Below are 19793 nucleotides of genomic sequence, written 5' to 3'. Positions count from 1 at the left end.
ATAGTCAACCTTTATTAGCCAGATTGAAAGTAAAAAAATAATGTAATATAAATTATCAGAGTCATATATAATTTCATAATATATTTAACTAAACGATAGAAAATTTGTTAAACTGCTCGTATACCTAAACTAAATGCTAGATAAGCATCTGGCTTAAGAAAATAATTTTCATCTTCTTCAAGAAACTTTTAAGGACGGAATTCTGTAGGATTTTCAGACACTTCGGGATTAATGTTTTATCACCATAGAGGAACCAAAATGGTTCCTTTCGGAATAAAGTAATGTCCAATTGCTGTGTCTGAAGAAGTACTAAAAGGAAAACGAAAAATAAAATCAGTAAGTTTATTTGTACCGAATATTAATATTTCTCTCATTTATGTTATTAATATTAGGCTGATAATTTTCTATTATCTTTGAAATGGAACTTTTATTGTTTCAATAAAACACAGCAGAGAGAGAGAGAGAGAGAGAGAGAGAGAGAGAGAGAGAGAGAGAGAGAGACGTCCAGCTATAATTAATATTTTCATAACAGACGGAAAAAGTTGCTATTTTAATCCTATAGGAATTTATGTGCACAGTTTATAACTTTCGCGTTCACAGTGTCTGTTTAGTTCAGGATAGTCCTACGTTCGTTTTTTAAATAAATAGTTTAAAATTTTCTTTAATTTACAAGTATATAAACTTTCAAACAAGCTTAAATTCATGCAACCTTCTAGTTTGTAAAACAAATACGAGAATAATATATTACATCTCCATAACATATCAGTATTAAAGTAAGAAAAAAAGAATGATGATACTGACTATCGGTGATCACCAATAGAAAAGGTCAATCGGATACTTTCTCTAATAGTCGCAACTGTATAAGGCATTAATTGTGATCCTCCCAGAAAATATCTCTTGATTTACCTGTGACATTGTCTATTTCTTTTTAGTTCCTGAATTTTGGAATTATCAGCCATTATAAGAAAGAATCACTCAAGGGAAAGAGTAGATGATGATGCTGTTCTCCTATTAGGAAGCCTTGGGCATTATCCTTAAGAGATGAAACTGAAATTTAAAAATAAAAAAAATCGAAAAGGCTTGCCCTTTAAAATGTTCTCTCAGACAAAGTAAAAGACATAACTATTGATATTATAATCCATTTTAATTCTTTCCCCAACAATTTGTAAGAAAACGTGCTTTTGATGATAGCCTAGAGATAGCACTAATAACAGTGGTTTTCCACCAGTAAAATGGCGAAGGTAAAGCGTCCTTTTACTCTCCGTCTCATGATGGATTTCTAGTTCAAATTTAAATGCATAATATTGTTTCCGACCCTTGGGTGGTACAAAAGATATTGAGAGGCTAGAAGTATTTTATGAGGGAGGATGTATAGGAGTTGTTAGAAGAGGCAAACTGAAGATGCTGAAGGTTAAGATTGGAAGACTTCTGTAACGCTGTGATAGGAGAAGGACGTTGATAGATAATGAATCAATGCATAGGTTGTATAGAAGGAATGCCGTAGGATTGGTGGATCTGTGGTCTGTGTTTGACGGAAACAAGGATTTCTATAATTCTGATGGACTGTCTCTAAAGGGTTTTGGTGTCTAGAGAGAGAACTTTATAACCGAGCATACTGAAGCGCAAATTCAGGAAAAATTAATCAATTTGGGTAGAATCAGATGCATTTGTGTGAAGGCACCCATGCAGGAGTAAGTGGGAGAATGACCCAGTGCGGAATTTAGTTTGCTGGTCATCCCTCTCGTATAAGGAGAGGGAGAGGAGGTGACCAGCAAACTCATGAACCATACAAGACTCGGGCAAGAAAGATAGCCAGTATAGCAATGAAGGCAGAATCAAATTACGAGAATAATCTTTCAGAGCAGACAAAACGAAATCTCAAGGAATTTTTTCGTTATGTAGCAAGTAAGAGGAAGAATGACTATGGAAGATTAGTCATAATGAGTGATGATGGTCACGAGGTGATACAAGCTAATAAAAGAGCTGATGCAGTAACCTCACTCATCCAAATGAGGTCTAGCTCTCTTTGCTGGGCAGCCAAGGCAGGAAGCTGGAAAGCGGTTGGAAGAAACAAATTGTGAAAAATGGAACTGCAGAAGAAAACAGGCAAGTTCTGATATGTTATTATAGATCATCATCAGAAAAACGGGATTTTAGAAAGCGCATGCAAAGGGTTTGGAAAAAAGAATTCCAGATTCTGCAATAACAGAACAAAGGCTTATGGACCATAAGAATTTCATTTTCCGCGACAAAATATTTATTAACCTAGAGCTGCGTAATAAACCATCAGCTCCATTAGCGACAACTACTTTCTGATGTTTTTGTTGTAGCTTCGAAATTCAGCTTAGTGGTCATTAACTGACTACATACCTCAGAATATATTGACAGAAGTACAGTGTAAAATGAAGTTGGAGATACTGGAACATATGAACTCCATAAATGAGAGTATAAGACCACCGATATTAAAAGCTCCACATAAATTTAAGTTAAAATAGCACGGCTTTGACGCAAAGGCTGTTATAAAAACCATCACAACCAACAGCATAAAGGAAATAAATCAGCTCCTATACATCATAGCTTACATTATTATTATGAACCTTGGCTGCAAACTACAAGACCAAAAGCCAAAGATGAAGCAATCCGAACCATGTAAAATCCGGTTGGAACGAAAATTCAACAAACTTCGCGCAGATCTAACCAACCAAAAGAGTCTTAAAGAAGGACGGTTGAAAATTAATAGCATCAAAATCGAACTTGTAGACACATAATTTAGTCAACAAAAGTCCTGATTGGCCGAGTGGTTAGCGTATCCGCTCTCCAGCCAAAAGGCTGTGGGATCGAATCCCGCCGTGGGCATGGATGTTTGTGATTGTCTGTGGAAATACTAGTAGTGGTGGTCGGCGGTAGATGTAGTTGCGGTTAGTTGAAGTTGTTAGTTGAGTGGTGGAGACGGAGAGATGGGGAGTGGGTGCCCTCGCTCAATGAGTCTTTGGACTCCCTGGAGGGTTCATAATAATAATTATAAAAACTACTGCAGAAGTTACTAAACTAAAGCAAAGAATGATTACGATTACACAGAAATTTAAATGATAAGAAGTAGAATAAATCAATATGTACAACATATTCAATTTTGACCGAACCAACGTCACTTCCTTCGATCTCTTCAGGGAAATACAAATGCATCGCCAAAACTGGAAGAAAGAATAGAATATTTTAAGTTAATCTGGCACAGTCTTGTGCACCATAATAAAGATGCTCACGGATTAAGGAAAATAGAATCAGAAATGAAAACACAACAAATGCTAAATGTTACTATTGCTGCAGAAATGGTCACTACACAAGCTAGAAAATAAAAAATAAATAAAAAAAAACTGAAGCATACCAGACAAAGACGAATTACATGGATTGTGGTTGAAGCATCTAACTAGTCTACAGAATGGCAGAATGATTTACCGGTAATTATTTATCGCAGTCACGCTCGGTGGAAGACTGGATGATATCTGAGTATACTTTTCTCTTCGTGAAGGATAAGGGTGCTGATCTGAGGAACTATCGTCAAATAGCATGCCTACCAACTAACATTAAGCTGTTCACTGCATCATCATCATCATCATCATCATCATCATCATACGTATCAAGGATTTAGGCCTAGCATGGCCTGTTCCGGCCTTAAAAGTCATCGCTGAATCGTTTAAGAGGACGTCCTGGTTTTCTTTTTCGTAATGGCTTGTACTTTAAGGTTTGTTTTAGTAATCATTCTGTTTTCATTCTTTGAACGTGTTCCATCCATTTATGTTTATATTTTTTAATTGTTTCTATTACTGGTTCTTGGTTTAATTCTTTCATAATATCTTCGTTTCTTTTGTGATCAAATAGGGTATACTTTGCAGTTTTTCTCATAAACTTCATTTCTGCTGTTGTTAATCTTTGTTTGTCTTTTTGTTTTATTGAGCAGATTTCGCTTCTATACATTAAGACCGGTAAGGCTAATGTATTGTATACTTTTAGCCTGGTTTGTTTTTGAACTAGGTTTGGTTTAAATATAGAGTTAATTACACCATGGACAGGAAAGAGCAGTGCACAACTGCTCAGATTAGCACAAGACCGCAGTTTGTTCGCCAAGATGGTCGCTGACCTTCGATAGAAGATAGCACAATAATAAGAAGAAGAATTACACCTGTTATTTTTAAATATTTTGCAATCTTTACGTTTATATCTTTTTCATTTGCATATGTGATCATACATCCTAGGTAGTTAAATGAATTCACCTGTTCTAAGATCTTGTTATCTATTACTATTTTAGTTCTTGCTGGATCTTGTCCTTTAAAGGCCATAGTTTTTGACTTTTCTGTTGATATTATCATACCATAATCTTTGGATATCTCATTTAGATTTAAAATAGCTTTCTGCAAGTTATCTTCAGAATTTGTAATTATTATTTGGTCATCTGCAAAGAGGAGAGTGTTTAAGTTAACTGTAGGAGAAAGTTTAATTCCTTGATATAAATTTTTACTCCATTTTATTATTATTTCATTTAAGTAGATATTAAAAAGAGTTGCTGAGAGGGGACATCCCTGTCGGACCCATTGGTTTATCTCTCTTGTATATGATAGCTCGTGATTTAATCTTATTTGTATTTGATTATTTTCATATATACTTGTGATAGCTTTTAGGATATTATTTGGTATTTGTTAAATTCTATGATTGCTGTTCACTGCAATCATAGCAAATTTCACATAATACTACTTATCAGATAATCAGATTTTTCTGATTGAACAAAAAGGCAATTTTAGAAAATCTAAATAAACAAAAGACCAGATCCTTATTGATAAAAGTATCCTCAGAAATTCAAAAAGACGTAAAACGAACTTAAACAAGGTATGGATAAACTACCAGAAAACATTCGACTTTCACCCTCTCTCCACACACTTTGATCCTAAAATCACTAGAAATATTTGGAATTAACAAAAATATATGTTCGTTTCTGACTACTATGAAATCGCGGAAAAGAACTTTAATAGTCAATAATAAACGATTCGGAGATATTGACATTAAACGTAGAATTTTTCGAGATGATTCCTTGTCAGCATTGCTCTTTAACATTTTTTTTTTTTGATACCGTTGTGTATGACTTTGAAGAAAACAAAACTTAGATATGAAATTCCTAGATATAATATTAATATTTACCATCTGTTGTATATGGATGAGTTGAAGTTATATGGAAAATCAGCACAGCAAATAGACTCCTTACTGAAGACGGTTCGTATTTTCAGTCAGGATATCAAAATGGAATTTGGCTTTGATAAATGCGCAAATTTTTCTATTAAACTATTAAACGAGGAAAGATTAATGACACTAGCAATTTTAATTTTGATGAAAGAAATATATAAAATCGATTTAAACCAAGAGATACTATAGATATCTAGGAAAATTAGAAGCCAGTGATATTCTCCATTCGAAAGTTAAATAGCAACCAGCAGCAGCAGAAGCAGCAGCAGCGAAAAACACCAAAAGAGTGAGGAACATTCTGAGCACAAAACTTAATCGGTTGAACACAGTTCCAGCAATAAACTCTTGGTCTATACGATCCTGTACATAGCTGGCAAAGTGGATTGCACAAAAGAATATCTGGACAAACTGGATCACAAAATTCGTAAACTAATGACTATTCCTTATCCATTGAATCCACGAAGTGGTGTTAACCAGTTTTATCTACCAAGATGAAAAGGTGGACGGGGTCTATTTGCTGCAAGTGAGACAAACTGTAGAAAAAGAAGAAATTAGTTTAAAAAATAAACCGACAATAGCACTGAGAAAATTTTGCAAACCATTTCACAGGAAGCCCCCCCTCTAAAAGCAATAGGAAATAAATCCTATTACAAAAAAGAACAGCAAAATAATCGATATGTGCGCTGGAAAATTAAACCCTTTCATGGCCAATTTCTTCGAAATACCGAGGAAAAAAATTATCTGCAAAAACCGGCCCTACTTGGACCACTTTTACGACGCTACCTGATAGACTATTCTTAGTTAAGTTAAGGGGATAATAAATCCCTCATTATTTTAAAGCTGGATACGAACTCGGAGATCGAAATCTATCGAAATCTAAGAGCTTCATTCCGAAGAACTATCGGCGACTCCGAGCGTAAGTCAACATCTGGGTAGTACAACACTAGGGCAACTCGGAGCAAAGGTGGAGCAAGATCCGTCACTATCCTTAATATTTTCTCATAATGTAAAACGCAGCTCCTAGGAGATGTATTACTGTTTTACATTATGAGTAGAGGAAACCCAGACCGGTTTCGACCTTTATTGAAGTCTCATCAGTGAGTAGGTAGACCTGGATAATACCAAGGTTTAAGGGAACCGAACTTACATATAACCTTACTATACGAATTGTCAGACCGGTGATACCCATATATTATTATTACTACGATAAAGAGCCAAGAGTTTTTTTTTTTTTTTGCAATGAAATATAGCTTTTATTTCTCCAGCAGTTTAGTTCAAGAAAACTTGACGTCGTTGATGTAAACACTGTTCTTGTTTCGTTTAACAACATACGTACAATGAATTTTTAAGACTAAACTTTGGAAGAATGTTCTTATTAAGTTTTTAGTTTTATAACTAGTAGCTGACTATAAAGAATATCATCTTATTATGTGAGAGACTATTGACGTAGTTACTTAGACTTCGGAAGATTCCAAACTAGTCGATATGGTTTTATCTCATAAAAGAAACTATAGCTAAGTTCAAAATTTTGCAGTTAAATCCTACTTTATAAAACGAATTCAAGAAAACTTTTATACATCCTCAGTAATACAAGTGAGTTTTTTGGTGTTATCAAGATTTTCGGTTATCACATAAATTTAGATGTTTGCTGTCCTTGAGTAGTACGATGCTTAACAATGTAATCGTACTCTTATCGTGAAAGACACCCTTATCAATTTACCAGGTCCGTTTGGTAATTTGAGGTGAGTGGTCTTTAGACTCGCAGAATAAGACATTATCTGAGGAATAAAAGGTAAAAATAAATAAATTTCCGTATTAAAGTATACAAAGTTTTGATTTTACATATTTATTAGCAAAAACATTAACGTTTAATTGGTAACTTTGGATGCGCAACAATGTAGTTTTGTAAATTAAGTTAAGGGGATAATAAATCCCTCATTATTTTAAAGCCGGATACGAAACTCGGAGATCGAAATCTAAGAGCTTCATGCCGAAGAACTATCGGAGAGTGCAAGCGTAAGTTAACACCTGGGTAGTACAACACTAGGTACCATGTAATTAAAAATAGCCTCTTGGCTCTTTAATGTAGCTTTGTATTTGAAAATATTCATTAAAGTGTATGATATCGATATTTACTTTAATTATGTAGTATGTAAACTATGCAAATTAATCGTTGTCTGCCTGAAGAGAATCAGAAATTGTTATTTTGCATTTTACCCCTTGAGGTGTTTCTTTGACATTGGAAGAAAAGAGAAGCTGTATTTGAAAGAAATATGCCTTATAATATTTAAAATGTAACGGTGATTTGTGTTTAATATTTTTATGAAAGAAAAGTAAGAGAATTTTCGACTTTTTTTCCTATAACAGAGCAGTGAGAAGATTTTAGTTTGTAACACTTTTTTTTTATGTGGCTTATAACCACTAAATGTTTCTGAAAATACATTGCACAATACTACCGTCGGTGGGCTAAGGATCCCCCTTATTTTTATAAATTTTCATAATTTTTTTATTTATCTTCGTCAAGAATCTCTGCTCTGGGGACCAAATATGGATCCTTTCCCACCACTTTAGGTCTCCAAAAAGCGGGATGGTCGTCTCCAATCGGAAGATGAAATTCCTCTCTCACCTAAGGACATTACAAACGTCCATGTCCTAGGGTGGAATGTGAATCCCCTAGTCCATTATTTGGAGAGTGGTTATGCTAATAACTCGGTCATCCATCCCTACAAGAATAGGCATGGATATCTTCCTTATCGAGAACGGATTCGAACTTATCTAGTTTTTATCTGGATTATATACTTTTAAATTTTCTTCTCACAAAGGAGAGAAACGAAATTTCGGCATTCAAATTGCAAATGCTACAAAAAAGCTTCTAAGACGATTAACGAATTTGAAATTTGTGTGAAAAGATTGAGCAGATAAGATAAACTCGCATGTCTGCTTTTGTTGATTTCCCTCATTCTTCAGATAAATCAGTCTTCATTCATCTCGTTTTCAAGGATGATTATAAAAGTACTGGTCATAAAAATGGCATCAAGTGTATTTAGTATGGTAGCTTGTCAATTATGGGTATATGAAATACCCAAGTAGTATCCAACTGACAGTTCTCACCACCACCACACCACTAATATATGAGTCACTGGTCAGCTTTAGAACAGTGTCCAAGCATCAACTTACTTGATGTTTGAACACTCAAACATCAGTGATGAGTGTTCAGTGTATAACATCAAACACTTGATCTTACACAACACTCCATCTGTTCGGCAAATTGTTGACAAATTGGGTTATCCCAGGTCACCATTTAGTTATACCATACTGAGATATAAGCTCTGCAAATCGAGTCCAAGTGCATCACGTAGTGGATGATCCACCACACTCAACGAAAGTGACTATAAGGTGCTACGATAATATGTAAAATATGTAAAGGATAATATGTAAAAACCACCATTCCTTGGCCGATCCGTTGAATGAGGATTTCCGGACATCGACTGGAGCAAAAACCTGCACAAAAATAGTCAGATCCGAAGTATACAACATAGTTTTCAATGGTAGGACAGTAATATGCCTGGCCCATATCACCCGAACCAACATGTATCGTCGTCTTCCGTGGTGCAAAGAATGTGTGTACAGTGGGACGTGCAAGCTTAGAAAGCTGTGTTATAGACTTGAGAATCACGCTACATCCTCTAACTAGCAGATCGACGGATGTGAGTGTGGTCGATGCGCGGTGAACATCTCTTATCAGAGTGCGTAAGCCCAACTATGAAATTATGGCGGTGTTATGCATGTTTTTGTTTTTCATTGTCGGACCTCTGTGGTGCCAGAAACATTCAACTAAGAGAGAGAGATAACTAGACATTCTGGACAATGCAATTCTTACCACTTCGGGGCGTTTCTACGGAACTGACCATTCTCTTTTTCAGCAAGACAATTCGCACTGTCATAAGGCTGCTATTGTAACTGCGCAGTTTGTGGACATGAACTTCACTACATTTGACTCCTCTCCACAGAACCCTGAGGTCAACCTTGTTGAACATCTATGGGACGAACTAGAGTATCGGGTAAGGTCAAGTGACATATGCTTTTACATACCTACACCAAAAAGAAACCTTTTCTTTCCAAAAAGAAACCGAACTTTTCGAAAACAGAAGAAACAAGTGACGCCACCTTTTTGTTATCTAACGAGGCAACCTTCATTAGTGTTGTGTCAACTTTTTATGACACGCTGTATAAAACACACTGTCACTTGTGGCACTTTAACTCGGCTTCTAATGAAACAAATGTCATAAATAGTTGACACAACACTAAGGAAGGTTGCCACTTTCGACAACAAAAAGATACAACACGTGGCGCCAATAGTTTCTTCTACTTTCGAAAAGTTCGGTTTCTTTTTGGATAAACGGTGTACAGGAAGAATGGTCCAAACTTCCCATTGATCGATCTCGTATGCTTGTGGAAAGTATTTCCTGTAGGATTGCTGCAGTCATCGCAGCGAAAAGAGATTCTACATCTTTTTAAGGTATGTGCCATTACTGTTTGTTCATCACACTATGTTATCCATTGACTCTTTCCAAACAATGCATGTCTATACAAAAGGTGTGATGAAGATGGCCTTTTGATCAATCACAGGCAGTATCGTTTCATCACGGAATTTTTTTAGATGCGCAATGATTACGGATGCACTGTTAACTCTCTCTTTCTCTCTCTCTCACGTAAGCTGTTTATATGGTCAGTTTATATCATTAGTGTTAGAAGTCGAAAATAATAACAAAAATTATGGAATTTAACATTTTACTAATTTAACAATGTGTCTATCTTTATCAAATTTCATCCATCCTAAGAATCTAAATATCTTTAGAAGCAAAGGGAAGTAAATCAGCAATTCAACATCACCGAAGTATCTCAAAGTGGTTTCTGAAATTTGTGTTAAGTTAGGCCACAATAGATCATAATAAGGTCGCCTCTTCCCAAATATCATCAACCAAGCAGTGTTTATATTGGCAGTGCTCAAGTAATTCTTATAATCACATGATTCGCCATTGGATTTGTGAATTATTTCCAAACGTTCATGGATGTTCTCCTAAAAGTTAAATATAAATTCTAGTAATAATTCAGGTTTATATGTTCATTATCATTTTTAAAAGTGCATTGATGTTATTAAACATTTAAGAAGCATTTATTAATTCAGTATTACGTATAAGAAATGCGCAACGATTTCTGTAATAGAGTCGCATGTTTTAATAGCGATTGAAATATCTTATAGTCCTTCCAATTGACACAGAATAAAATCGATATCTACTTTCATAAGGTTCGAACAAACACGGATTATTTATCGATAAATCAACATGATTTTCTTGTTTCTCATACACATGTAAATGTTGCAATATCCTCTTACAGAGATTATTAAAAATCAAATAGAAATATTGTTTATAATTAGAAATGTACTATTTTTATAATAAGTATTAAAAATAAGTAATTAATAATCTTATGGTCACGTTATGTACGCACCTGAACTAGTCTGCAAAAGGAAGACATCCCTTGGCCAATGTTTCTCATTAGATGAACAGAAACTCTTCTTTGCTCCTCCCACTCCTTTCCGTTTTTTTTTTTGTGGGAAACCCTTAAGAAAAATAAATAAAAAGATGCTTATAATTTTATTCACTGCATATAATAAGTATTTTATGAATGCTTGAGCTTTTAATAAGAATTCAGTGGCCTGATTGCTGTATAATTAATTACTTAGCGAATTAATTAATTAAAGTTTATTGTTTATTTGAAATTTATCGCTAACTCGTCTAATTCTGTAACCTGTGACGCCAGAGAGAAAGAGAGAGAGAGAGAGAGAGAGAGAGAGAGAGAGAATGACTAAATATGTAATTATTTAGTCCTTCATAAATATGCAAAAACAAAAAGTAAGTGTTGTCTTATAATCAGTGATCTGAGAGATTAAACTATAATAAATTCATCTAATATAGGATATTTGTAAAATTAGTGTGTATCAAATCCCTGTGGCACTGTAGCCTAGTGCCGTAATGTTGGGCGTTTTAAGCAGTTTGGGTGTGTTAAGAATTCTCTGATTGTTTTGTAATCACAGTATCACAATATTCTGTAGTCCGACACGAATGCTGAGAAAGAAACAAAATATATAATATATATTTTTATTCATTACGTGGATATATCATCATCATCATCATCACAATCACGCTTTCAAGGATTTATGTCTGGAGTGACCTGTTCGGCCCTTAGAAGTTATTGTTGAATCTCTATAGAGGACGCCCAGGTTTTCGTTTTCCTAATGGTTTTGAATTTAATACTTGTTTTGGTAATCTTTCTGTTTTCATTCTACAAACGTGTTACATTCGTTTATGTTTATATTTTTTATTCTTTTATTATTAATATTATTATTATATATATATATATATTATATAACAATAATAATAATATTATTATTTTAAATGCCTCCGAAACCATAAAACACAACTTCATGAAAGACGCAAAACCTATCCAACAACTAGCAAATGACTTTAACCAATACTTTGCAGACTCCATCCAAGAAATACATAGAAATATTCCCACAATCACAAAACGTGACGTGACCCTCCACTTGGACCACAATGAAAACAGACATTATGGTTCCCAACTATAAAAGAAGCAGAACTTCTCTCTGCAATACATCAAATCAAACCAAACAAAAGCCCAGAAATTTATGGTATCAAACCTAAAGATATGAAGCAACATGCAACTAGCTTAAGTCCTATCCTACTAAAATTAATAAATAAAATATTTAAAACAGGACAGATACCAAGTATGCTAAAGACCGCCATAATCACGCCCATATACAAACATGGAAAAAGAAATTTAATCAGCAATTACAGACCCATAGCAACATTACCAATTATCAATCAAATTATGGAGTGGATCATACTGAAGAAACTCAAAGCATACACAGAGACCTTTCATATTATCTCCAAAACACAATATGGTTTTCAGAAAAATAAGGGAACAACATCTCTCTTGGAAGACTTTACAGACGTAATTAATACCGCCTTAGACAAAAAAACAAAATTGCCATGGTAGTCTTTATTGATCTAACTAATTGGATACACTCACACATCAAACTTTGTTAGAAAAGCTGAGGCATGTTAAAATAGACGAGCCTCTGCACAGATGGTTTACAAACTACCTTCAAAATAGAAAGCATATCACACGTATCGGGTCAAACCGAAGCAGAGCGCTATCAGTATCCTGTGGAGTGCCACAGGGAGCTGTACTCTCCCCAACTCTAGTCAACATTTACACGCACGATATTAATCAGCTACCACTCAAAGGTAAGATATTCCAATACGCAGACGATACAGCAATAATATCCATCCATAATAACGCAAGCATAGCTCAAACAAATATGCAACATGACATAAATCTTATCAGAGACTGGCTTACGAAAAACTCCGTACACCTAAACTCAGAAAAGACAAAATTAATGATATTCAGAAACACTGACTCGACCAGTTGATAACAAATATATAACAATCCACCATCCACTTTCCAACATACAAAACACACAGAACAGCAAAACCACTACAATCACTCAAGTTGAAACAATACGATACCTTAGAATTTACTTCGATGAAGATATGAACTGGAATAGCCACATGAACCATCTACACAACAAACTCCAAACAATAGCTGGCAAACTCTACAGGCTAAAATATATAGTTCCCACAAGCCTAAAAACACTAATATACAGAGCACTGTGCCAAAATATACTATGCTTTCTGTGCACCCTACAAATTAAATAGATTAATGTTGCTACAGTACAAATTCATAAAACTGATCTTTTGGAAACAAAGAGACAATAATGACTTTATATACACTGCAATGTCAAAGCACAAAATACTGGCAGTAAAACATTTGTGTCACTATGCAGCTTTGTTAAAACTTTATTTCGATGCCAACTACAGGACAGTCAGACAGCTAATTATATCACATATGAATACAATAATCACTACGGAAAGGCAACACGAAACTTCTACATCCAAGATATGATAAACAAATTATCTTTTGAATACAGAAATCTTACAAACTACAATAGCCTGAAAAGAGCTCTATGAACAAGAAACACGCACCCAAAATACCATACAAACGCAATGAAACACAATATATTCGTTCAGGCTTCCAGTTCAGCGACGCATCAAGACATTCCAAGTTGTTGTGTGTGTGTGTGTGTGTGTGTGTGTGTGTGTGTGTGTGTGTGTGTGTGTGTGTGTGTGTGTGTGTGTGTGTGTGTGTGTGTGTGTGTGTGTGTGTGCGTGCGTGCGTGCGCGCGTGCGAATTTCTCAATCAACGGGTGCAGTGGAGATCAAGTCAATTAAACTTGACTTGATTTCATAGCTTCCCAACACAGGAAATAAACCAATAAATAATAACTGGTGTCATCCTCAGATAAGCTCACAAATAAGCTTCGAGGATGAAAGCTGAGATAATACATATCATCTCATTCAAGATAAAAAATAAAAATACAATAAATAAAAATAAATAAATAACATAAATGTATGATATGTAATGAAATGCATGTAATGTACTTATCACATGTAAACAAATGTATGTAATGTATGTATCATATGTAATAAATTATTATTATTATTTAAAATAAATAATGACACCTCCAGGGAGTCCAAAGGCTCATCGAGGGAGGGCATCTATTCTACAGCTTTGTCTCCACCTCAATCCATCAATCGCAATTACACCATCTATTGCCGACAACCACCACTGGTATTTCCACAGACCATCACAAACATCCATGCCCACGGCGGGATTCGAACCCGCAGCCTTTTGGCTGGACAGTAGATACGCTAACTACTCGGCTAGTTAGGCTGGCATTATTCATTCTAGTTTAATTCTTTCATAATTTCTTCATTTCTTTTGTCATCGAAAAGAGTATACTTTGCTGTACACTTTACTGTTTTTCTCATAAACTTCATTTCAGCTGTTATTAATCTTCGTTTGTCTTTTTCCTTTATTGTTCATATTGTTCAGATTTCACTTCCATAGCAAAGGATTTGTAAGGCTAATGTATTTTACACTTTTAATTTAGTTTGTTTGTAAATGAGGTTAGGTTTAAATATAAAGCTAATGACGGTTGTTATTTTTAAATATTTTTCGATTTTTAGGTTTATATATATATATTTTTTTTTTCATTTTCATATGTAATTATACATCCTAGGTAGTTAAATGAATTCACCTATTCTAAAATCTTGTTATCTATTACTATTTTAGTTCTTATTGCATCTTGTCCTTTAAAGGCCATCGTTCTTGATTTTCCATTCTATTGGTGAGTTTTCTGTTGAACAGATTTCGTTTAAAAATAATAGGAGTCTTTCTTTGAACCTTATTCCTTCATACTTATATAATTCTGAACCTCACCCATCCTCTCCAGGTGATTTTCCATTTCTTGTTTCTTTCAGGATGATTTCTAATTATTTTTTTAGTAATTTCCTTTTCATTTTCATTAAACGTTTGGCAGTTATTTTTTTTTTTTAATATTTATCTGTACTCACTTCTCTGTAGAAATTTCTGTAATTTTAATTCTGTGCTTAATGTTTACCTTTCTTTACTATCTGTAATGTTTCAAATGTTTTAAATTCAAAATCTTACATACATTGGGTCTTATTTTATATAAATATTGTTCCCAATTAGAAATAAATTAGTTTCACGTTTCTCTGTCTTTTTCTGACTTCACTTTTAGCAACGGCTCTTATTCTTTTATATTATATTTCATCTTCTAATCTTTTGCTGCTTAAAAAGCATCTCATAACCATTTATGACATGCTTTTTTTATTTTGATTATTTCTTGATTCGTCCCATATCTTCAGTTTTTTTTATTTTTATTGATTTTTTATGCTGTATTTAGTATTGGTTTTATATTAAGCAATTCTATTTCTATTTCTTCATTTCGTCTAATTTTATCTAAATATTTGTTAATTCTTTGTTCATATAGCCATTGTATATTTATGTCATTTAATAATCTAGTTTTATAAAAATATGTTTTCAATTTTCTTTCTGTTCTTGTTACTTGTAGCCATTTAGGTGGTAATCTTAATTTTATTTTAACTTAGAAGTGGTCACTGCTTATTTCGCATCCTCTGTGGACTCTAGTATCTACAGAAAACTTTCATGATCAAGTAATCTGATATTGATTTCCATCCTCTTGCTGCCCAAGTATATTTATGTATTTCTCTTTTTTATAGAAATAATTCATTATTTTAAGATTGTTATAAACTACAAAGTCAAGTTTTGTTACTATTCCTGTTCAGAGAATGTTCTTCATATATTCCTATATTATTATTAACACGTTCATTGGCAAGCTGAAAATTGGAATTTCGTGTGGTGGGCAATTTTTTTTTTTAATTTTTTTATTTAGCTAGCGACGTCCACGCGATAACGCGTGATCGGCCGTTTGGTGAGAACTCGCATCGCGTGGTTGGCAATGAACGTTCATTGCCAAGCTGAAAATTGGAATTTCGTGTGGTGGCCAATTTATTTTTTAATTTTTTATACAGTTAGCGACGTCCACGCGATAACGCGTGATCGACCGCCCGATGAGAACTCGCAACGCGCGATATCGCGTGATTGTCAATGAACGTGTTAACATTCGTGTTTTCAATTTTTGCATGTAAGCCTGCTGCTAATATTACATATTACATAATCCTTTTATGTATTTTATTCTTTTTACAGAAAAACTTGTCCAAGGCAGAACGTGTATAAGGAGGAAACTTGCTCAAGTGAACAAATTATATAGTCCAGGCCAGAAGCATTAGAGTGTTATTTATTTTGTATAATGCGGAATCTGTGCAACACGGAAAACTATATTTGAAGAATTCATTAAACATTAGCTGTATAAAGCGGAAAGTATTTTAAAAATACACCTATATTTATTGATTTTGGCACTTGTGTTGCTTTTACTGTTTCGTTTGAGAATTAATGTTGGTCTTTTTTTCCGGTAAGTCCAAACATTTCAGTAACCCGAATTTCAACAAACCGATCAGTTCATTTTTTGCATCACGGTTAAATCGTAGGTGGCGTTGTCGCTTAACGAAAAAGTCAAAGTCATTGAAGCTAAAGAAAAGGATGAACTCTCGGTACGGGAAATAATGATGCGGTTTAGTTGTGGCAAAACGCAAGTATACAACACACTTAAACAAAGGGATAAAATAATGAACGAGTGGCTACAAGGAAACGAACGAATGAAGAGGAAGGCAAAGGTAACCGGCAACAAGGTAGTGTGGGAGTGGTTCACGAATGCAAGATTAAAAAACATTCACATATCCGGTCCAATGGTCCAAAGTGAAGCTCTTGCATTAGCCAAATCTCTCGGGAATGATCAGTTTAAGGTGTCTTCAGGATGGTTGGATAGATTTAAGAAGAGGCACAATATTGTGTGGAACGAAGTTTATGTTTTCAGGCTTTAACAACAAAATCACTCACGGTTAAGGGAGAAAAGTGTATGTGGGTCAAAATGTCCAAAGAAAGACTTACAGCGTTATTGTGTGTGGAATATGGTGGGAGAAATGGAAAAGCCTGTCGCGATTGGAAAAGCAGCAAAACCAAGATGATTCAATAACCTGAAAATTAATAATTTACCAGTGATTTGGAGAAACAACAAAATCGCTTGGATGACTGCAGCTACAATGGTTAAACAGTGGTTAAACATTTTTAATGCAAAAATGAAGAAGGAAAATGTCATCCTTTTTCTTGACAATGCTACCTGCCGCGCAAAGGTAACACTTTCAAATGTGCAAATCGCCTGGTTCCCAGAAAATGCAACAAGTGCATTACAGCCCATGGATACGAGTGTTATTTTCACATTCAAATCGCACTACAGACGATTTCTGATGTATTCTTTGATTTCTAATGTAGAAGAAGCCGATAGCTCTTAGGCATTAGCAATATCTGTATCGGTTCTGGATGCTGTGCATTGAATCGGGTTCGCAGTGAAGAAAATTAAAGCAGAAACAATAAAAAAGTGTTTTGCTAAAGCTGGGTTTGGGGAAAGTGATGTGGTAGATAATTTGGAGGAGACGAGTGAAAACATTTCTGCAATATTCAATCTCTGTCGAGGAAAAGAACTTTCCTGTGATACAGAAAAGTTTGTTCGGATTTCTTCTACAGCTCTACTAGCGATAAGAAATACACAAAACGAAGATGTGGAGGATGATGAAGAGGGAGAAGAATGAGAAGAAGCAGTCAGAGAACAGGATATTTCAACGAAAATTCGTACACATGAACAGGCCCTTCATTGCACCAGTGAAGTAATGCAGTTTGCAATTGATTCAAACTCTTTCAGCCTTCTTGAAGTATTGTATACAGTTAAGGACTGCATTCTAAAAGATATGATTACAAGAAAGTGGAAACAAGTTTCTTTGTGGGATCTGTGGAAGAAATATCAATGAGTTGTATATTGGAAACATGTAATAGAGCATTAATACTTTAATAATGTGTTATTATTATTATTACTATTATTTTAATAACATAGATCTACTAATATCAACTACATACAATAGACAGCGCCGCCGATTTTCACTAATAAACAGGTATGTATACCATGTAATATGATTTTAATGGATTTAAAATTTTTTTTTGCAATTTTGTATAATGCGGAAACTTCGCCAATGTGGAAAATATATTCGGTCCCTTGCGATTCCGCTTTGAAGGAGTTTTACTGTATTTTGTAATTCATTATTAAATCCAACATTATCATATTTACTTCCTTCTTCTGGGGCATATTAAATAGAGCAAATCAATTATATGAAGAATTTCAAGCATTTCTCTTGATCCAGCGAAACATATATATATATATATATATATATATATATAAAGCTCTGATTATGGTAGGAGGGTAACAGCAATAGCCGAGCCTCAGGTAGAACTTCATTGGCTACAGCACTGCCATCCATTACCCACCCTGGATACCCATTTTAGTCGCCTTGTACGACATGCATGAGCTACATTGGCGCTTTTTTTAAAGTAAAGCCGACTCCAAAAATTAGGACGATCTCTAGACCACTCTATAGTGGCCGAAAGACCTTCCAACTCAGCGTTGGCTCCACTCGGTGATGGGGCACCCCCACCACCGAGCAGAACCTCTCATATTCTAGGGAAAAGCATCCACCGACAAAGACGCTCACCGGGCCGTGCCGGAGGACACCCTCCCTGGATGGATGGTGTCCTTCGGCACGGAGGACTCAAAATATGCACTCCCAGGCAAACCTCCCGAAATCTAATCCCCCCCCCCTCAACCGGGAGCGAAATTCCGGAAGAAACCTGAGAGAGCAAAATTCTCGAAACTCTGCGTCCATTTAGTCGCCTCTTAACAACATGCTGGGATTTGCATTAGCGATGTTTAAGTTAAGCCAATTCTAAAAATTAGGACGATCCCTAGACCACCCCATAGTGGCCGAAAGACCGTCTAACCTAACGTTGGCTCCACTCGGTGATGGGCTCCCCCCCCCACCACCACCGAGCAGAACTACTCATATTCCAGAGAAAGGCATCCACCAACAAAGCCCCTCAGCGGGTCGTGCCGGGGAACACCCTCCCCGGAGACTTCGAGACAACGTTCTCAAACAGCATTGGTAGAAAAGGATCTGGAGGTAAAAGATGTTAAATCTGATTATAACGTAACAGGGAATTTCAATAGAAGACATGACTATTCTGCCTCTGATTGGTGACAGCCATGAGGTACTCACTCGGAAACTGTCTGTATTTATGAATGCATGTTCCATTCAGAAGAGGTTACATGCTGAACTACATGTTGTATGGGAAGGATATCGAGAGTACATGGTCAGTGTTTAAAAACTTTTTCATCCCATTCCTGATTACTTTACCTATCTTTGCATCATCAGCAAATAGATGTATGTCGCCTGTCAAATCTTCACCAATATCATTAATGTACAGATTGAATGACAGTGGACTAAGGGCACACAAATGGTACACAGTTTCGAATTATTCAACTTCTTTCTGGTCTGTTGAAAAGATTCATTTATATATATATACGATAAATGATAGCGGTTGTTGTATTTAGGCACTTAAATTAATATGTTGTTTGATTAAAGTGTATAATTTTAGTTTTATTTCTGATTAAACTGCAACTTAGTTTAATAACAGATTTCTTTTGTAAAAATTTAGAAATGGATTTAATTCATTATGTTGAGACTGTTGTGAACCTGAATGATAATTAAAGAAATAGAAATGTTCTGGAATATCATTGGATCTATTATTTGTATCACATTACAATTTGTAAACAAACCTGCCTTCTCCGGACACTAGATATAACAGCAATCTGTTCTTCATCCTTCTCAAAATATTGGAATCAAAAAAGTCTTTTACATCATGTTCGTAATGTGTGCTCTAAACCAGAATATGTAAGGCAATAGCTTCTATACATCAAGAGCTTTGTTCAACTGAATATTTGAAAGAATTTTACATCGTGTTTATTTAATTTTACAAGCCCACTTCAAACAACCATGAAAAAATAAGGAGAGTTCCGATCCTATACATTTCTGACA

This window comes from Typopeltis vanoorti, chromosome 11 (assembly GCF_054136105.1).
Source record: "Typopeltis vanoorti isolate ZY-2024b chromosome 11, IOZ_Tvanoo_1.0, whole genome shotgun sequence".
Lineage (NCBI taxonomy): Eukaryota > Metazoa > Arthropoda > Arachnida > Uropygi > Thelyphonidae > Typopeltis > Typopeltis vanoorti.
Note: the sequence above shows the minus strand (reverse complement) of the source record.